General features: G+C 40.8%; 1 protein-coding gene across 11 annotated transcripts in view; it reads left to right on the top strand.

Moving 5' to 3' along the window:
- The window catches only part of LOC110973566 (RNA-binding motif, single-stranded-interacting protein 1-like), a 134735-nt gene that overhangs the window by 56699 nt on the left and 56267 nt on the right, over window positions 1–21769 (top strand). Inside the window, exon 1 of one of the 11 annotated variants that reach the window (XM_087148049.1) lies at window positions 9327–9553. The exons of 9 other annotated variants lie outside the window; for them this stretch is intronic. The gene's annotated coding sequence lies outside the window, so the exon portion shown is untranslated. Of the gene's footprint in view, window positions 1–9326; window positions 9554–17128; window positions 17151–21769 lie in introns of those variants that run through there. One more of the 11 variants, XM_087148051.1, reaches the window with a different exon arrangement.

A 21769-nucleotide genomic window follows, 5' to 3' on the forward strand; every position in this document is an offset into this window, starting at 1 on the left:
TTTTTTTTTTTCAAATAAGCACTTCTAAAAAGAAAAAAAAATCCACCCACAGTGTTTTGGGTTGTAGAGTGTTGGGATGTTTGCATCCCTTGGGTTCAGGACATGCTTGGGCCTGAATGGTAAGGGGAATATCTGGAGGGAAGTAGGAGTTGATGGCAACCAAGTATTTTTTTTTGTTTTCTTCCCACTGCTGACATTTTTGGACTTGTTCCAAAATGCGAAGCTTTGATATGTGCTGGTTTTATTCCTCTATGTGTGGGTACCAGACCGTTTTGATCATGAGTCACACCCTCAGCCTGGCAGACCCTATATCAGAAATAAAAGATGTTGACACATGAGTGATATTGTCTCCCCTTTCACAGCATCAGCTGAAATGTAAGCAGTCCGGGCTCCAGACCATGTTATTGATTCAGTCACGCTGAGGGTGTAGGCACTAATTGCTCTGCCTACTCCAGTAGCCAATGGTGGGTAGAACATAGTTAATGTATGTTGACAGAACCGAGGATAACGTGGCTAAAACCATGTAATTCATCAGTGTAATTCATTAGTGTGGCTCATGAAATGTCTCGAATCATATCCAATAACAATCTGCCATAAAGTGACAATTGATATTATCCACCAAAAACCAAATAATTGGCATTCATCATAGATATTAAGACTGTTTATTTTTTCTCTGGGACCAGCATATTTATAGTTTCTAGTGTCTTTTAAAATTTAGTTTTGGAATATGGTTTCAGAATTTTGTTCTTAAATGTACATATTGCACATGTACATGTATGTGATAAAAGAAATTAAAAAATAAGCGTCTGGTCTCACATCATTTCCTCTAGAATCGTACTCGTGCATCAGATTTAAATTTTTAAGTAAAAAAAAAAATCCAAATGTTATTTTTTGTAACCAATCATTAAACTAAACAAATCAGGATATCATTGTTGGAGAAATGTTTCACGGTCTAATTGTTGAAAATTGACGATGGTCCATGGGGAGTTTACAAATCCTAACATGGCAGCCGAAACCTGGCTTTATCTGAGCCAGACATCCAGGATATTTTCCCAGCTGTCTTTCACTATCGACCAATGGCTCCTGTCGGCAACATTATATAGCCTGAAGCCTATTATCACAGCATGCAACATGTCTGTCTAATTTGCCCGCCTTCTAACAATCTCTAACTGTACTGATACCGAATTCAGGAGACATGGTGGCCTGAGGGTTTACAGAGAATGATAGCTTTTTGGTGGGATCCCCCCCTCACCCTGTGCTACCAGTTGGGGGGGGGGCCTGACTCACCCAGAGGCCCTTTTGTTTTTGAATCAGGTACCCAAAGGGCTTGGTAGGGATTACTGAAGAAAAAGTCAACCTTGACATCAAGGGGGCCCAGACTAATAAGTGGCAGAATTGAGATGTAGTTTCAGTGCTATAAATAGAGTGCTGTGAGATTTGTGTCCGAGGAATTGCGACGCCCCTTCTAAATCATGCGGAGACACAACAAGGAAACGGAAAGTCTTCTGGAGTATCGGGGAGGGGGGAATGAAAGTGATGTCAATATTAGATCTGCCCAATTAGTTGCCCTTCCCCCTCCTTGGCTAATAGTCAAATATTAAATATTGACCAGTATAATAGCGCAGCCTATTTGAAGAAATATGTAGTGATTTTGTAGGCCTGCAGACGTGTCAGCTGAAAAGTCCTGATCCCTATTTGTAATAATTTGTGAGCGACTCTAGAAAAACTGGTACTAGGATGCCAGATTGAGGTTAGGAGTTTTTGATATGGCTCGATTTAGTGCATCAAAAGCTACAATTTGATATATGAATGACCCCTACAAAGTGCTGCGCTCCGGAGATACATACACATTTGCATATCTACGTTTTCAGATTCAATAAAAGCACTTTTCGAGAAAAAGCCTCATAAAGTGTAGTGCATGGAAACACAATGCTATATAGAATTTCCTACTGATTTATAAATATTTCATCTTTATTCATCAGTATCCATTTTTTTGTCACAAATTCTTGAAATATAAATAATATAGAAGCTATTAAAGGAAAAAACACAAAATCGCATTTTTGCAGAAATTTTGCCCTCTCCAAATAGAACAGGCCATGACGTGTTTTGGCATTGCATGACTTAATACCCTTTTTTGCAGTGGGTCACATTTGTCAAAAATGTTAATTCCTACTGGATTCTTTTTGTAAATAAATTGTGAAAAAGATATCTATATATTTGAGGTACCCGCCACATGTTTTTCAAGATTTAGATATTTATAGAAGTGATTAACGGAAGGTAGAATTCTAATTGATTGAATCCATCTTCTGCCCTGTTGGTTGTCTGAAGATGTACTGTTCTACTGTTGAGAATAGTTTTGATTTGAATATTTTCGGGTCAGTAAGCAAAGATCTTGTCTTAGTAGTTTTCAGTGGCTAATACACATGTATATGTACAGTTTGTGTTCAAGGTAATGATGTTTTTTGTTTCTTAATGCTCCTGTTGGTGTGTTCAATTATCCTTCCATCGTTCCTCCCTGACACCTCTCTGTCACAAAGTACGGGATCAAAATTTCCGCTCTGAAATTCCAATCCTATTAAACATTCATTGCAATTAAAGATGCCTAATTTTAATCTCCCTGCGCGGAGCTCTCCTGGTAATCGAGTGCCTGTCATTTGCAAAGACAGAGCCAAAAAGTCATTAACTGTTCGGGGTGTGTCAGACCACAGTGTTAAATGGTAATATCATGGCTTCGACAGCACACCATTTTTTTTTTTCTGTCTTGGGTCAGATCCTTAATCAGGAGAGTCGATTATGCTGGTTGAAAAAATATTCATGGCCAGGCAGATCTCATCAGGCGTAGTGAAATTAGCAACACCAAGATTTGCTGATGCGCCCAAGATATCTCTAGTCCGCCTTGTTGCCGTGGAGAAGTAGACATAGCTACCCCGGGGGATCTAGGTGAATTAATTAATTACTTCCCTGCAGTCGGTTACTTGTGGGATCACACATTATTCATGATTTCCTCGTAATTTTATTTGGGGGGGGTGGGGCTTGGAAATGATAAAGAAGAAACATCCCAGGGGAAATTTTGTATGCTGATGATGCTGATTGATTATCCTATGGAAGTTTTATACAGCGGAACCTCAAGACTTGGATTTCCAGAGGAAGTCTTGTGAAGAAGTGTAAGGCCATGGAAGAAGAGACTCCCAAAGGCCTATTTTGACTAGTAATTAGGTGTTTAGATCACTGCTAGAAACCACATGACCTGCGGTTAGTTATTGGTCAAATTACAAGGTTCTATAACCAGCAGCCCATGCAGTATTTCGAGCCTTGCACATGCATACTAAGTAGTGCGTGCTTGCAAAGCACTTGATTAGATACAGACAAGTTAACACTATGTGACTTACCATTTCGCAAGTGCTGATTTTTTTTTTTGGCTCATTTTTTTTTTCTGAACATCCCTTAAAAACTTATTTTACCACACATCCAACTCTGTACCCAGCTGGACTTTTCAAAACTTTCCTATCCAGTTTGATGATCTTTCTGCGTACCGTTCAGACAAACATGCAACTACATGTAGCACCCACCCCACCCCATTCCACCCCCAGCTTGATTTTGTAAAAAGTATATAACAGGCACAAGCCTTGAATGGAACTCGTATTGAGTCAAGTGTGGCACAAAACCAAAACTGAAACAAATGGCCTGAATGACCAAACGTTAAAGCATCGGAATAATTAATGTTCGCCTGATATGTAGACAGGATACAACAGGACAGAACAAACAATGGAACAGAAACAATAGAACAGGATGACAAACAATAGAGACACAAAAATAACTTCAATGGGTGCTCAAGAGACATATGCAGCTCCATGAAACATGGGCAAGATTGTCTAGTATAGGCAGAATTTAGCACATGCACATGTACATGAACACTAACGGGCGTTAAGAGCTCTGACAAAAGGGGCCTCTGTGAGACTGCAGCCTTGGTTCGAACCCCCCCCCCCAGGCAGCATGTGGAATGGGGGTTTTCAAAGCCTACTCGATTCCATGAGTTTTCTTCAAAAACACTGGGGTTTTCCTCCCACTTCTGAAAGTTAACATTTCTACAGGTTTCTTCAAAATGCACACATACAGAGTTTCAAACCAAACGCAGTGTAACCATCATAAGAAGAAGCCAACTTTTTTCCCTCTTCCTTTTCTTTTTCCAAGACATTTTTAGCCAGCCACAAATCATCTCATGCTCACACATCGTCTATGTGAGAACATCCAGAATTCAAACAGGTGTTCTCCCGTCATTACCATGGCAACTAATTTATCCCCGGCTTTGTTGTCACAGCAACCTGCCCCAGCCAGGTAGCGGACACTCCGATGTAGGTCACTACAACAATTCGTCTGAGAATGCCAGGCGTGAGAACTAGCCAATTAACCCAATTTTTCCCCTCTGCAAAAAGACCACTCCTGACCGCATATGGGTGAGTGTTGTGGAATTTCTTGAGAGATACACTGTAAGTCAGTTTTCCATGGTGAAATTTGAGATCTTGCCAAAAAGTTGAGAGATTACTCTGTACCAATTCTTTGCATGACTCCTGACCCATAGGTGTGCATATAGAGGAATAGTTTATCGGCATTTAGTTTCATTGTACATGGACCACTATTCATGTCAAACAATCTAACACTCAGTACTTAGGCTTTTCTTCCCTTATTACTTGACTTTAGAAAGCTGTACTGTTGAATCTGCTCAAAGTGTAACAGGTGAAGTTTAGCCTCCGGACCAGTCTGGCTAGGTAGAGTTGTGTATGTATGCTTGAGTTCTTTGCACGTTTTCGCATTTGACCCTGCCTGTACATCGTAATCAGAGAACAGTCTGATCAGATGTCTGAACTTGGATTAGAGTGGTGTAGACTGGTGTTACTGGAAAGTGCAGTCAACTTGCCTTTTATTGTACAGTGCGCAGAATGGCCGTTAATGTCGGGATTTGGCTGGCTATTATTGGAGAGATGAAATTGAACTGGTTGGCTGTTAGAAAAAATGAAATAGTTGATGGACATGTCACATCTCTGTTGTACCGGGTACAGGGCTGTGTAGTCTTTATCCTTGTGTAGGCAGCAGTTTTGACATCGGTGTTGGCTGATTGGAAGTTTATGGTTTATATACTTGATGTGAGCATTGTTAATTTATCGTGACCTTCTACTTCAAGTTTAAACCTGTTGAAAATGCTGAGAGGTCTGACAGCACAGCAAAGTAACTTTGTAACAAATTCAGGAATTTAGAAATTACAAAAAAAAAAACAAGTCACTACAAAGCTTAACCTAGTTAAGATGTCCTTTACCTGAATGAATAAAAGTTTAACCTATTTCCACCTCTATTCTTTGTGCCTGGGTAAATAAATGTTGGTCACTTGAGTTGTATTTCAGACTTTCTGACCTCTGTGAATTGCTAAGTAAAAACTGGAATTCAAGTCCGCCCAGCCACAATGATCGAAAAAGATTGGATCAAGGGGGCGTGGATGCTAACAATACCAATCAAACTTGATCCCACGATGCCTCATGATGTTTGGAACAGTGATCTGAACCCGAATAGGTCAAGAGCTAAACTAACACACCACCCCAATCCCTAGGCCCCCCTATAAAAAGAACCACTCATGTAAACCCCATGCCTCTCTGAAGCACCTCCATAAGTGTGGACATAATCTGTCTTTATTGATTTTCTGTAACATTTTTGGGGGCCAGACAAGGAGAGGGCGGATCGTTCAAAGGTGTGTGTACAGTAGGCGCAGTGGCGTACGAATAAGTTGCGTTTCCTACATACCTCACAGAGTTTATTTTAGCAATGAGGGTGTGAGGGTTAAGTCGTGTATATTTTACTACCCTCTGAAGTTCCACGGAAACGCCTCCTTTTATAGCCTGTCTAGTAGCTTTTGTTTCAGCTGATAGTGTGACAGTTTTGGTGATATGACCGCCTTGTGAAAACAAACGTTTGAATTGGACATTGTGCCATAACTAAGGTTTTTTACAGATAGGACTTGGTAGACATGTTCAGACTTGTCACTTGTCAAATTGTGGACAAAACGTTGGTGCTTTGCTTTGCAGTGTTCTGGGGTTTTGGTAAACAGTCTTATTCACAAAATGGGTGAAAATCCACCTTAATGGTCAGTATGGGATGTTGACTTTTTTTTGGGTTATTTATAAACAGTCTTTATATAACAGGTTTTGCCCTTACCCAATGTATATATTAATAAACACTTTATGCTCAGTGCTTGTCTAAGAGCTTGCGAAGAAATTCACAAGCTTACTCTGGTGTGACTCGAACCCACGACCTCTTGCTTACTAGTGCAGACGTCTTAGCCACTCGACCACCGAGCTTGCCGGGGTGTAGTAGCAGGTACCGCTAATGCGCAAGCTCGGTGATCAAGTGGTTAAGACGTCTGCACTAGTAAGCAGGAAGTCGTGGGTTCGAGTCACACCCGAGTAAGCTTGTGAATTTTTCGCAAGCTCTCAGACAAGCACTGAGTATACAGTGTTTATTAATATATACGTTGGGTAAGGGCAATACCCGTTATATAAATTAACATCTCCCCAACGCAAAATATATCTTGAAATAAACAGTTTTGTTGAACAAAGTGTGCACCAGAATTTATGGTTAATCTCCTTGCAAATTTTTACAAACTTTAAAAAAAGTCTGTACCTTTCTACAAATTTTCTATGGTTCACTGTCAAGATCATGCGCCTGTTCCTTTAATGGTGGGAAATGTTTTCTATCTTGTTACCTCCGGGGTATCCCAAACAGATACGTCCATGGTTCCCACAGCTTCACAAACACCCCAGCTGGGTCAGAGGGTTGGTCTACAGGGTCGCACACTGGCCTTATTGAGATTCCCCGCCCATCTCCGATTAAATTTGTCCTATAGGGTGTCTGGTCTCAGCTTGTGGTCATTTTGATGTCCCTCTGTCCAAAGCCATGTCTAGCATACTCAAATAAGGATGGAGTAATGTTTTCTCCTTGGTTGCAAACTTTCAAACCCTTTCCTTTTTTGTATGTGTTCAAAAAATTACCTGTGACTGAGGTTTGTGCACTTTTGCTTGAAACTTTCAAACGTCTTTAATTTTTGTCTGTGTTCAAAAACTTACCAGTGGCCTGTGTTTGTGCATTTTTGAAAAAACCTTTTGCTGGTTAATTGTAAGTTGTTTGTGATGCTCAGGTCCACAGACCAAGGACACCGTCCTTGCTTTATGTTATACCTGACTATAATTCACTCTCTTCCATGGAAGTTGTCATTGGCTGTCTTTTGCCAAATCCATCGTAACCATAAAAGCTGGCAAGTCATTCTCTGAACAGAAACACGGATGGGGATTATGTTGAGTTTGTTTCTGCATGCAATTGGGGACCCTGAACAATAGAGGACAATAAGGTCCTCGATTGACAGAGGGTCCCCGATTGACAACTGTGTACAAAACATATGGGTGGCCTTCTTAAAAAGTTAAAGTACAAACAAAAGGAGAACAATAGGGGGTCCCCAGTTGCAGGCAAATACACACTTGATTGTGTGTGCATATCCTGCCTGCTACTGCTTGTGAAATGCCTACATGTACCAGTGCCCAAAATGTGCTTGACATGTGGGCTGAATCAGTCAGGGGCTGAATCAGTCAGGGGCTGAATCAGTCAGTCAGAAAGAGAGCAACTTGTCTCTGTCCTTGTCCTGGCTGACATTTTTTTAAACTTACCTGTCATTTGAAACTTTGTTATTAATTTAACCGATCATCATTACTATCATCAGCAGATGTTATAAATATTTCCATCTCCGTGAACAGTCAGCCTCAGCGAGTTAGAAAATTAAGTATCCATGCGTCAGTCCCAGTGCAGTGAAGATTTCATCTAAAAGTGAACAAGTGTTTTGAATATGTGGCCTGAAATCTAAACAAGTTATCACAAATTTAGAGGCTTGTTAAATGGGCAACTTATAGGGCCTACACATATGGACTGGCAATGAGGTCACTAGGTCAGGTTTATGCATCCCGAGGGACTTTGAGTGATCAGAAGAGCTAGGTCCTATATGTATTTCTTAGGGCTGAAGTCCAAGGGAAAGAGGACCCTTTCCTGGTCAATCACAGGCCCAAGGGGGCATAGATGTGCCCGAGGGACTGAGTTGTGCCAGCCCATATATGTTTTATTGTACACAGCACTGTCCAAAAATGTTAATTTAACCATTTTCATGAGCAATTCAACTTCTAAAGGAATCCCAAAGTTTGCCCAGATTCAGTTTTTGAGTTGCTTTTGACTATCCTCATAATGTGAAGGCACTGTAACAGCCAAACATCTGTAGTGTAGCACGGGACTGACCAGTTAGTCTCTCATGCAGCCACCTGTCCACCCGTTACCAGGACAGGCAAAAACAATTTTGGACAGGTAGTTTTAGCTAGGTATTTTCATAAATCTTCAACCTTGCTGAATAGATTTGTCTGTTTCCTTCCAAAGCATTGGAAATATGGCCTCAGATAGCAGGATGGGTAGTATCAAATATTGTGCTTGGACTGGACAGGCAGTTAGTAAGTTTTGCTTCGAAGGAGGAGGCAGATATTTTAAATTACAATTCTAGATGAAACATTGATGCCCTGAGTAACATCTTCGGGGTGAGAGTCTGTATAGCAAGTCACTGAGTTGAAGTCCAAGTCCTTTATTACTGTATCAGATTTAATTAATTCTGGAGTAATGTACCAGATGGGGAAGTCATGATTAAACTCTTTGGGTCATTTGGTAAACACCTCAAGGAAGCACAGCTGTGTTGTGTTGTGCACTGCACCAACAGTCCCTCACAGGAATATCAGATGGCACTTTAGTGCTGCCCAACAACTCTGCCTCACTGTTTCATGTGCATAAATGTGCAGTAAACCAAATGCAGTGAAGAGGACTGCACAGGAGACCCTGAGTCATTTTGTGCTGGCAATCTACTGTGTACACGCTGAACCTGTGCATGTTTGAGTTCCATATAGAAAATACGTGCTCACCAGTGACTGTGGGCATTTGTGCACATTTGTGCTGTAAAACCAAAGGAGGGTTAAGACATTAATTTAAATTGTGTGGTACTTGTGCGCAGCCATGATTACCAGAATATTAGAGATGCTGTTTGGTTGACAGTCAGTTGGAGATTTATTCTCGTAAATTTCTAAATTTCATTGAATTAATTTATTCACATTTATGCAAGGCTTAATGGGCTAAGTGTTTTCTTGTATTGTTTAAGAGTTTAAGTTTAACATTGGAAACTTGTGTCTTGAAATCAAGGCTAACTGTTACAAAGAATGGTTCGTGTTCTTTCAAAAACAGGTTTATCCACGGTCCAACAATATCATTCACTGCAGCTGAAAAGGAGTCTGTCTTTGTACAAAGTTGCTTGTGTGTCAAGGTGTTGAGTGGGAAGGCGTGCCTGGAAAACTCTTGGCCTAGCCCAGCATCAAGACTCTAACCAATTTGCTCACGATCACCCAAGGATCATCGTCCGTGAATCGTGACGATTCAGACCTTCCACTCCCCGGTAGCCTCGACCACCAGCGGTTCATCTGACACGACATGCCGTAATGTAATTACCGCTGCTAATTATTTATGTTGGGGAGGGCCTTGTCTCTGAGTACAGTCAGAATGGATTAGCCGCTTCCATCTCTTTTCCTTTGGACTAGGAACTTCAATATTATATTGACTTGCTAATTGAAGGTGGAATGAGAACGGAAGTGGAGAAGTGTGACTGTTTTTTTTATGCTTGTCGGTCAACCATGGCATGACAGCATGGTCGAAAGCATTAAGCTAGCTTTAGGCTAACGTGTTCAATAACTTGAAGTGTCGAATTTATGATGCAGTTTTATTGATGGGTTTGTGTGAAATTGTGTCTCTGGCCAGGGATGTCCCGTTTTGAAAATTCAAGTTAGAGCAAACAGGTTGATGATTGTGCTGTGTGTAGTTGAAGGTGGTTAGTTTAATGCACAGTCAGTGGAAATATTTACAAAGGAAGGCTTCAGTGAAATATTTATTTGGCAAACCTGGCTTGGAGTATTAAAGCAGTTGTCAAAATGATCGTAGAATAAAAACAGAAAGGATTTTTAAAAAGCGACCAGGATATCCTATATGTTGGATATGTGGGTTAATTTTTGCTTTCCTTTCTTTTTTTTATTCACATTTCCTTCCCACCATTCTTAGAAATTATCAGTTAAAAGATAAAACCTGAGGCTTCAGAAATTGAAAAAACATACAAAAATGAAACATGGTTGCAAATAAATATTAAAAACAATTACAGTTTTACTCCTATTTAAAAGTTGTTTCCTTCATGAAGTACATTTTTAGAATATTGATTTTTTCGCTTCACGAAGTCATACCAATTTCTTGTCAACCACAAATGTTCATTTAGATATCCTGTGTTACAGCGACATTACAGGTTCTCTTATTCATTAGACCGACCATATTTAGTGACTTTTGCCAAGAAAAGGAAGCAAGTATCTTATGTGATGTAAGTTATCTATTGGACACTTTTTTCTGTAAGTTCGTCTGTACGAAGGAAGAAAAACTTTGTGTCTCAAAGTTCCATTCATGAATAATTCTGAAATTTACGTGCTGCAAATCCATGCTGTGATCCTTTCTCTGACTGACATAAAACCAAATTCAAATCCGCTTATTCCCATCTGATTTGTTTGCACAAAAGCCAATTTCATGTTTATCCAGAATTCCCTGCGTTTTTTGTTTTTGGTCTCAAATTACCTGTATTTTGTGTCTCCTCATTCTAATGCGCTGAAATCAAATCGGTTTTTGTTTTGGTAAAAAATGAAAATATAATACAAGAGTAAGCTGTCTGAGATGTGGAGAAAACATGCACTGTATGTATTTGAAGACCCTGTTCATTGGGCATTCATGGAAAATAAGTGAGATTTCACACAGCTTTTTGGAGTTCTACTTTGAATTTATTTGATGAACGGCCATTTTGTTTTTTAGCTTTCTTTACTCGTGATAAAATTTGCATTGAATTTTTGCAGTTCCTTTTGCAAATCAGTGAAATAGGGCCTGAGTGATTTTCTCGTTTGTTTAAACATTGTATTGTAATAACAATATACGCATATACGCAACTGCCCATCACCAAAGCCATTACTTGCCAAAACTGAGCATACAGTGTGAGGAAAAACCGCCATGAAGAGATACATTTTTAACAAAGTTTCAAAGACATCAAGAGATTTTCTACATCATGATTTTTCAGAGAATTGTTGTGTGTACTGCTTTCTAATTTGCTCTTGCCCGGGTATGGAGTTCTCTGAATTCATGTGAGCTTAGGGTTCTTATGAGCCAGAAATTTGTCCCAAGGACCCACGTATCCGTGTCTTGAATCCTTCTGGTTCCATGCATTGGAGACATTCAGAGACTGAATCATACCAGAAAGGCATCATTCTTCTCATATTTTGCAGTTTGATGCGAGCATCTCTCGTGCTCCTTGAAGTCGATTTCACGAGCCCATCCCTGCTAGCCTCCAAACCTGCATACAAATTGATCTTAAAGTGAACCTGCGAGTCCATGGCAACCAGATCCTCCTGGTGGTCTCTTGTTGCGTTTGCCGAGATTCAGTCAATGAAAATCTATCAGCTGTGTGCATGCCTCAGCCCTCTAGTAGTTGAAACACAGAATTTACCAATCGCTGGGGGTTCGTTGACAGTTATTTTCAGGACTGCGTAGAGTTCAGTTTCAGTGGTACTCTCCATGCTAGTCAGGAATTGGTGCCCATATAGTCCCCACAAGAGCGGCAAAAAGCACCCTTGATGTGAGACCAACATGGATGATTCAGGGAAGAAGTTAGCCTAGGTTGGATGACGTCTACATTGCATTGGGACTTACGTCTAGGGTTTGAAGTCCTCCTACAATGCGACATTTTTTTCAACATTTTTTTCCTCACATCTTTACCTGACGAAGACAGCTCAAAATGTCGTTCCCAAGTGCCTTGTATCCCCAATTCCATAAATGCTGTGTTGAAATTACTAAATACGCCCGTGAACAACGTATTTTGTAGGAAAGTCTGCGAAACTCCATGCTTTCTGTCGCAATTTACGATCTACATGTACATACACGTTCATCTAGCAGGGGTACTCACACATGTACGAAATGCATGGTAGACAACATGCATTACTGACAGGATGTGGGGTGTGGGCCGAGCTTGGAGGCCATTTCGTGCACGTGCAAATGCATACCGCATGAACAAAGGTCATTAATGAATTGCGACGGAAAGCGTGGAGTTTCGCAGAATTTCCTGCAAATATGTTTTTCACGGGGGTATTAGTAATTTTAACACAGCATTTATGGAATTCAATGCAAGGTAGACGTCGTCCAACCTGGGCTAGGAAGAAGTCAGATAATTACATTTCATGGGACTTGAAGTATCAAGATTTCATTTTAAAGATTTCCTTAGCATGACATGGAATTCTAAATGAATAGAGCTCTTCATAGTAAAATGCGCATTGAAGTTGTCTTTATGTTTGTCATGTGACTTTAAAATGGACAATTTTTGTCAGACTATGAGAGAAGATAAACAAATTCATTTATGGCCATGCCGAGTTCCTCCAGACATCTGTCTGAAGTGTTGTTCTAAGCTCAAATGGACTGGGCTGTAATTTGTTGGACTTGAGCTGAAAAAGCAGCCACTCGACTGGCTCCTTTTGGTTTTTTCACAGCACTGTCACCTGCATGCCAAGCGTGCACTCACTGACCCATTTACAAGCCGGCAGAAGGCAGAGCTGGGCATAATGTCTTAAAGTGGCAGGAGGGTGTTCAGTTTCAGGGTGGATTGTTTCCTCCCTGCGCTGAGATTGACAAAAAAAACCCTCTGGAGCAGATACCTAAATCCATTTTGTGAGGGAATCGTCCTTTATGTTCCTATGCTTAGCCATGCTCCCCCTCTTGAATATCTGCAGGAGTTGCGTACACCGTGTCCTGGAGTTTTGTGCTCAATACATAGTGAAGTGGTCATTTGTCATACGGTATGCGTTCCCTCACTGCATATGTACCTTAATCGGGAGTTGTGGCCTGAGACCATCACAAGACCAGGTACAAAATCAGTCACAAGCCCACTCACAAGACCAGATACAACATCAGTCACAAGACCAGATACAACATCCGTCACAAGACCAGTCACAAGACCAATCACAAGACTTGTCCCAAGACCAGTCACAAGACCAGTCCAAACTAACGTGGTCAACAATGACTAAGGACTGCTTTTCATGGATGTCATGAGAATGAATGGAGCACAGCACCTCCAATGTTCTGTATTCAGCCACATCTAACAAACCCACCCCTTTGTGTCTATGAAATTCCTTCATTTGCACTGGACTGTACATGTACATACCGAAGTTAGCATTCTAGTGCTCCAGTGGTAACTGCTGTTATGTAAAGCAAGTGCAAGCATGCTCAGTAACTGTACCTGGGAATACATCCAATGAAATGCCTTGGCAACTATCAGGGCATTGCTGCCTTGTTCATACATAGTTATCACATTCCTTCAGCCCTGTGAATCAATTTCTGTCCTTGCCTATCAATCAGTCAACATGTTCCTCAGCTCCAGGTAACACATGTAAAGCCCAAATATCACAACTGGCACTTCTGCCCCTATCTGCCAAGAGATATGGTGTGGGCCATTATATATGGCCATCCTGGTTGCTTTTGTGGCTGACCTCAAGAAGGGGTCAAAGGTTGGCCAAAGGTGAATACCTTAGAGATTTCAGGAATGTGGGAATTCAGGTTGTGGTGTCAGGTGGGTGTTCGGCCTGTTTCAACATTACTTACTAATGGCATTTTTGTGGTATGCTGGGTTGTGAAAGAAAGGGCTTCCTCCTTCCTGGGGAATATTTCTTCATTTAGAGTCAAGTGTAATAAATGCACAGTTCCATTACCTCTGCCTACACAAAAAATCTAGCACTGAGAAAGGATTTGAACTCTCAACCGGAACACTGAACACGCCCCCCCTTCTCCAAGTTTGGACTGATTTTCATTTATCTTTCACTTAGTATTGTCTCAAATCAACAATATCTGAGTGGACTGGAACCATGGTGATTCAGGTAGCAAACTGTTATAGCTTTTTGTTTACCCATTTTTGTCAGGTAAATCCCCAACAATTGAAATGTACCAACCCAGTCAGGCCACCCCATGATCAGTTTGTGAGAGTCATTTCAAAGTTAGAAAGCTGTATAGTATGTTGCTAAAAGGTCTCTTTGTCACGTTAGAAGCGTAACTAGGTTAGAATCTCAGCAGAACACATCCATCATTTTCTCTTGATTCCATCCATGTCATTCAGATGGTTTCAGTCAGCAGTCATCACTGACGTATGGTATCCTGCCTTGTAGAAACCATAGAGGAGGATCTGCTCTCCACTAAACTGGAGCTGAGCCATCTCTTGTCCCAGCCTGTCCATGTTCTGACTCTTAATCAGTGACCGTGTAATCTCTTGCCTAGGGCTGATCTGCAGTTGGCAGTGTAGGTGTCAGCCTTCAGACCTCAGTCACAGACCTGCTCGAAGGCTGGTGTTCCTGTCAAGGCCAGAAGCCATTGAAGACTCAGTCCTGCCCTTTATATGATGAGCCTGGGTTAGACCCATCAATTTTTCATGCCAGTGTTTTTTTTTCAAAGCTAATGTCGGAAGGTATTCCCGAACGACACTATGGTCCATGACAGTCAGTGAACTTTGGCAGGACCAGGATTTTCACTGGCGACTGTTTCTACAAGCAGTCACAGCAGTTAATTCCGTATTGCTGGAATACTTCTGTTTTGTTGATGAGATTATCTAAAACTTGACCTCCGTTTCAGCTTCAGTAAAGTTGGTTGTGAACCGATCACAAACAGAACACCACAGCATGATGTAAACTTGTTTTTACTTTGGCTTTGGTGGGTGGAAAAAGATTCCAAGAAGCTTTTGCCACTCTCAGTGAGTAGATGCATCCTGGGCACAAAAGCCACCCCACCTGTTACAATCACTTCACTGTTGCCACCGTAGGTGTTTCAACAATCCTGTGGGTTGCCACTGGACAACGGAGGGGGGAGGGAAGGGGGCTCCACCACTTGGTCATCCCCCATGAAAAATTCATCCTCTTTCTGAGAATCGGATGAGAGAGTTATCCTAGTCAAGCATGACTTCTATTGTCCTGAGGCCACTGGCCCTTGACCTCTGCTTGCTGTTTGTTTTCCCTGAGCAACACTTTCTGTTGTATGAGTGTAGATGTAAGACTGAGTTCTTTGAATCAACGCCATAAGCGTGAACTCATGAGTGATTTGTGGCTATATTAGACAAAAACTGGGTCCCTGAGGACATCTTCCTCAGATTTTATGGGGGGTTGTAATAGAACAAGGCTTGCTGAACTCTTCCTTTCAAGGTTTCACTCAGTTTGACCCAGCCTCGTGAAGAAAATGGGCATTTTGTGGGTTGACTTCTCTTGATATCCATTGTGCTAGATTCATTCGAAGGCCTGTGCCTCAAAAAGCAGCTCTGGCGACTTGTGACTTTATTGATTTTTAAAAATCCGAGCCAGAGTTGAAACAGCTTCAAATGAGAAGCCATTTTGGGTCCCAAATCATTGTGCATGCGTGCATTGTTCTGACCTTTGTAAATATTGCCTTCACTTAACACCCACAAGGTGATAGCTTGTCCAGTTTTGTAATGTCCAATGTAACTTTATGATCACTTTAATAGTGCACGCCCCCACAAAGCAGTCCCTCATTTTGGAGACAAAATGGCATCCTACCCTGACCTCATGTTGCAACCTTTTCAATATTTAGCTCTGATCTAACCTGTCTCATTTAACCACTTATGTCATTCAGACTCTACGGAGCGGCCCAAATTGTCCCACACTGTGATTACCTCGTTGGGTAATGAACTCATACCTCTCTCTGGCTTTGATTGCTGCGCACCAGCCGTAGGTAATCAGTCTTGGAGTTATCCCCCTTGTCACACTCATGGGACCTTCTGATGGTCGTCCAGATGCTTATATAATCGCAGTGTGACAGTTGAGAAATTTCACAGCTGATTTTGTCCGAATTTAAATGTGGAAAGAGAGAAAGAAAGTGCCCTGGAATGGTTGAAAGGAAGTTAATCCGCCAGAAAAAATTTGTCCACTCAGACTACTCTCCTTATGCATACATTTTAGTCACATTGTCAGCTGAAATGCAGGAACTCTAATAGACATGTCTTGAAACAGCAATTTGTTCCCAGAGAAAATACAGAAGGGAGTTGATACACCCCGCCTAGCATAACACCCATTTCACAATATTCCTTGAAGTGAAAACACAGTTTGTTTTTGTGGTAATGGTGTGTAATTGTGAGATATTTTAAGCCCGTTGAGACAGCAGCCCCAGGTTTTGAAATTGTCTAGAGGAAATCTGAACAAATTAAAAGAAAACACCGAGCCACTTTTACATCAAACGATCCTCTCAGTGCAGGGTTCATGTAAGCTAAATTGCCAACAGTCAATTGTGGTCCCAATGAGAACAGCGGGAAGACAAATTTCTGCATTGGAATTGTGCAAATTTTGCACAGTAGGAGATGAGTATTTTTGAGATGTACATGCATGTACATACCACAGTAATTCAATAAACACAAACCTTAGCAACATGTCAAAGAAAAATTAGTACACTTGCTCTGCTGATTTTATTCCATCGAGAAAAATTACTCTGCTTGTGTGGACTGCCCAGAAATATTGCATAGATCATACATGCGCAGTGTTCATTGTACTCCTGCATCAACATATGGAACTGAATGTAAGGAGGACGAAATCTTGACATTGTTTGAGATTGAAGAGCAAATGAGGTACACCAGCCCCCTCACCTCACTTTCCTAGAAAAAAAAGGTCCGCATCCACGCAGGCAGGGGGGTTAAATGGCTGGTCATGCAGTCTTAAGCATTGAAGTTATGGCTATGTGTTTTCTACATGTGTGTGTCTGTGAAAGCAATTGTGATTGCAATTCTGCCGGTGAAACGGTTTCGAAATACTAGTAGACCTGTTGTAATTGCCAAACACTCCCCATGAGTCAGAGTCACTACTCCCAGAATGAGACATGTGACCTAAGCTAAAATTTCCTGAAACATTGGGCAATCCACCTGTTGGTGATTTTTGATAAACCCCCCCCCCCACAGTTAACTCAACAGTCACCCTTTGTTTGACCAGAACCTGGTAAGTTGGTGTTATATTGAAGAGTTTTTGTTTTGTGTTTTGGGGAAGCAACTGTAACAGGAAAAAAGCGACTGTGGTTAGTGAACAAACATGATGTGCTTACAATGTTAAAGCAAGTCCATAGGACTTTCCAGCAGTGACTAAACTCCAAGCAGTTTAGCTTTGGATTTGGCCTACTGAGTCTAAAACAGACCACAGAAAGAGGGTGCAGTCAAATCTTCTCAGGTAGTTTCAAGTCCAGATTATTCGTGGTCTCTGCCCCCAAAGTTTGGCAACGTTTTACAAGTTCTTTGAAATTGTCTGGTTGCTCAGAAGTCCTAGGAGGCGGACATTTTTTGAAATCAAGAGAAGTGGGGGATGGTCGGGTGAGGGCAAGATTGTTCTGGTCAGTGATTTCTGCGGTCATCTCTTGGATTGGTCATTTGTTTGGGGTCACCGCTTCTCAGGGATGCCCTCAAACTTCCTCTAGTATATTGATTTTTGAAAAAAGTGTCTATTGCGAATTCATTGTTCATTTGAGCTATTCCTTCGTATACTTTTTAAAAACTGTTTTTATGACTTTTTTTTTTACTGCCTTATCCGTTGAAGTTGCTGAGAAGTCATCCAGCTCAAAATAAAATGCATATTGGAAGGTCAAACATGATTTCTAGTTTACTGGGTAGTTTGGTTTTGATTTGTTACTTTTATTGTATAATGTACTATATATTACATGTTATATAACATTTATTATATGTTATATTATATATTGCTGGACATGACGATGGTGGAAAATATTGAATGTGTAAATTGACTCAAAAGTTATTCTCACCTTCTTCAGGAACCAAGCCACTGAAGTGGACATTGCGCGGTTACTCCAAATGGTCAAAGAACAGCAGTTTAGTTTTAAAAAGAAGAAAACCGAAGCATTTTTTTGACTATTTCGTCTGTGCCCAACCAAGCCCATGACCTATTTCAAAGCCCAATGCAGTATTTAATTCCTTCCTTTGTAGTCGGTTGTCCCCTCAAGCGGTCTAGTTTTTGTGCATCTTGCTTTAAGGGGGGGGGTTAAATTCCTAAAAATCATATAGCGTTACAGAAGAATTGTTTGCCAGAATATGGATCTTTGGGATTTGATGTGTCCTTGGGGCTTGGAAAGTGTTGTTTAGCCTTCCTGGTGCAGTCACCCCGGTTGGCATTGACACACCAGGCAGGAAACAGAAATCAGCTGTGTGCTGGTAGGATCATGAGTACTTCTTTCTTCTCTCTAGTTTGACTTCTTTCCCCCATTTTAGGGGAAAAAATTGTAAATGCCCATTGTGCGTTGCACTTTGCCTCATGTGCCAAATTACTTCTTGACTGTGTAGCATTCTGGTGTGGCGTGACATGTTAATTTGATTTGGAACAATTGTAATGCTTCCACTTGCAAACAAAGGTTACACGAGGACTGCAGAAAGCTTTATTCAACTCCAATGAGATTCTATCTGCTTCTCCATTTTTTTGTCTTATCAACAGGCTGAAGGACAAATCTAACAACAAATTAATTTTATTGACTTGAATTCTTCCCTTGCTGCCCCAGCCCCTTGAAATCTTGACATTACTCCAGCCAACTGAACCAAATCCAGCTTGAATAATAATCCCAGGACCTCCTAAAGTTCACCAGAGGACAATTGCCTTGGTTCTTCTGGCCTGCCAGTAGGTCACATGGTCACATCTATTACTGGAAAGTCCAGGCAGGAGGTTGGCCTCTGTTAACAAGGTCAATCGGGCTGGGCATCAAGGTCCTCATCAGTTGACCGAATGACCAGTGGCTACTGACCAACTCTGTGCTTTCTCTCCCTCCTGTGGAGACTGACCGTCCCTCTCAAGTACAGCGATGGGAAAAGTTAGCATATTGCTCCTTTCGTGTCTCATCTGTTCTTCAGCATCTGGTACATTTTGCTATGAAAACTTCAACTACCTACGTCTTTTTTTGTAGGTAGCTTTTGAAATGCTGATTTTAAGTAATGCAGATGTTCAAGGAATTGCTAAAGTCTGGGAAGGGGGTGGTCCACTGTGGTAATCATCTACAAATCCTCGTCAAAAAACAATATCTGCACCGAGCAGAACAAAAGAGGGCGTGTTTTTTTGGTACTCAACACATAGGTACGCATGAGGTGCGCAAGTATATGCGCTGAGTACGCCTAACTAATTTATTCCGGCATGTATGGTCTTTGCATACACGCAGAATGCGTGCAAGAACCCGTTGGTAACAACCTGTCTTTTGTTTCACCGATTGGGGGTGCATTTCAGCTCGGGGCAGATTACTGGGACAGAAAGTTTGGTGCATGTATTTTAAAAAGACTTTGAAGTGTACAAATAGATTTCAAATGTGTACAAATCTATTTGTATGAACTTTTCGAAGGCAGTGAGTTTTATTCTGTGACATTGTGTAGAATTATTTCTCCTTACTTTCGGGGAAAAATACATATACATGTTGCTGGACTTTAAGGTAAGAGTGACCTAACAACTGTATTACTGACAATATGACTTGGACCCAACAACATTGTGGCATTGGGAAACAGCATCTTGGAAATTATTGGATCCTCCCTCCGAATATTTTGTCTTTTCCCCTTGGATTTCTTTGGTTACAGTGGGTGATTTTGATACTGGGGGAAAAACAACCTTTCACTGGTTAAAATGTTGAGTGTGTGATGTTATGTGAAAATTTGTATGCCTGAGAGCGTCTGTAAGTCAGAGCACTACAAGTCAAATGAATAAGGTCTTACTATTTACATGTATGTGGAAATATTTTTTTGTCTATTTATACCAGGTCTTTTTCCTGGATCTGTTCAGAGAAAATGAAACTGCATTCCTATAACACCCCCCCACACACACACATGCAGGGACTGTGAAATGAAAGGTTTTTCTGGTATTGAAATTGGCTCAACCAAAGTAATTTGGACAACTCTTCTGTGGGCGATTGGCCAACTGTTTTGGGGAAAAAGTACTATTTCATTTGTTCAAAAGTTGTTTGAACTTCAGTACAGTGGGTTGGATACCAGCAAGAATACACTATATTTAGTTATTTTTAGTAGGCAGCTCAGTGCTTCAAAGTTAATTACTGGTCCCATAAATGTGATTTGTAGGATGGAAATCTGGAAAAATAATTCCAGAAAGTTGTATCTAGGACCTTGTGCACATGTAATAAATCAGTAATTATCAGGATATGAAAAAACGAAGAGTTTGTATGTAAGAAGATTATTTAATTCCAAAGAACTATGAAGCATATGAGAAATCTGTATTGAGCACAAATACAGGTTGCCTGTAGAAATGGCTAGCCAGATTGATCATTTCCATGTGTGTTATTTCCTTAAAATTTTCCCTAATTGTACATGGAAATCTAGCACCAAGTCATATGCCAGAGTATTTCCTTAGGTACTACTAGAGTGATGTCATTTAATATCTAATCCATTATCATAATGGGACATAGTCATGAGCAGGCCATCGTGAGCCAAGCAGTTTTCAGTACTGGAATCGCTTGGTTGAAAACATCATTTTAGGAAAACAGGCTTCCTTGTTTCTCAGAATATGTGTATTTTTAAAAGTGACATTTTAATGCATGGCATTGCTGTTTTATATTCGGAAAACATGCATCTTGCTTCATTGCATTGTCGGGGTTGGCTTCTTTCCTGAATTTGAGCTCAAAGTATCAACATTTTGCACAATTATCAGTAACCATTTGTCACTTAACAAACTAATTACACCCCCAAGTTTGTGCTGCTTATCTTACTGGCTGTTGATTTATTGAAGAGATTTGTTTGTTCAGTACGGGCACTTCAGAGATTCAACTCCAGTTGGTCGGAAAAAGTTTGCCAGAAGGTCAGGAACAAGAGATCCTATCTGTGCCAATAATAGAGGAGTGAGGATTAGAGAAAGTTGTTGCTTTCATTTTTATCTGCTTTCATTTTTATCTGATCAGCTCAAACAGAAACTTCAGTAAAAACTGTTGGGGAGTTGTGGCTACGTGCATTTCACATGGACAATAACATACATATACGTGTATCAGGCTGTTCATTTTATCATGCACTTGGAGTTGCAGGTTTAGCCCAACCTGGAGGGATCTTTGCTCACAGTTTTAAGGTGAAACAAAGTTAGTATGACCATGGAAATGCTAGGATAGAACATTAAAGAATATTCAAAATGGTTGAATTTTGAGGTTTGTTTTCTTCCCGTACTTCCAAATCACTAGAAAGTGTTGAAAGAAGTGCTACCTAAATGTAGTTACTGGGATTTTACTTTTCAGCTCCTAAGTTTTAAAACGTACATTGTACAAATAATAGGTCATTGGTACCTGTAGAGTCAATGATTTTTTGCAAATTTCAGGTGGTTCTTTACAGATTGCTGCAAGAATTTGAGTAAATATGAAAAGTCACAAAAGGTTGGATACATGTGCACCAGCACGCATCCATGCCATTTTCCTCTTTTTCCCAATCTAATAATGACTTTGATTGGTCCAAAGTTCACCAGTGTATCATTTGATTGGTCTAAGGTTCATTACATACCAAGGTCAATTGGACAACCACTGATAAGCTCAGTATGTGTGAGGTAAGATCTGTGTGGCATGTTGGCCATGGAGATGTACATGTAGCTATTGGCTGTGC

The sequence above is a fragment of the Acanthaster planci genome, linkage group LG17 (assembly GCF_054643075.1).
Source record: "Acanthaster planci isolate LZ-2023a linkage group LG17, COTS_SCS, whole genome shotgun sequence".
In the NCBI taxonomy this organism is placed as follows: Eukaryota; Metazoa; Echinodermata; class Asteroidea; order Valvatida; family Acanthasteridae; genus Acanthaster; species Acanthaster planci.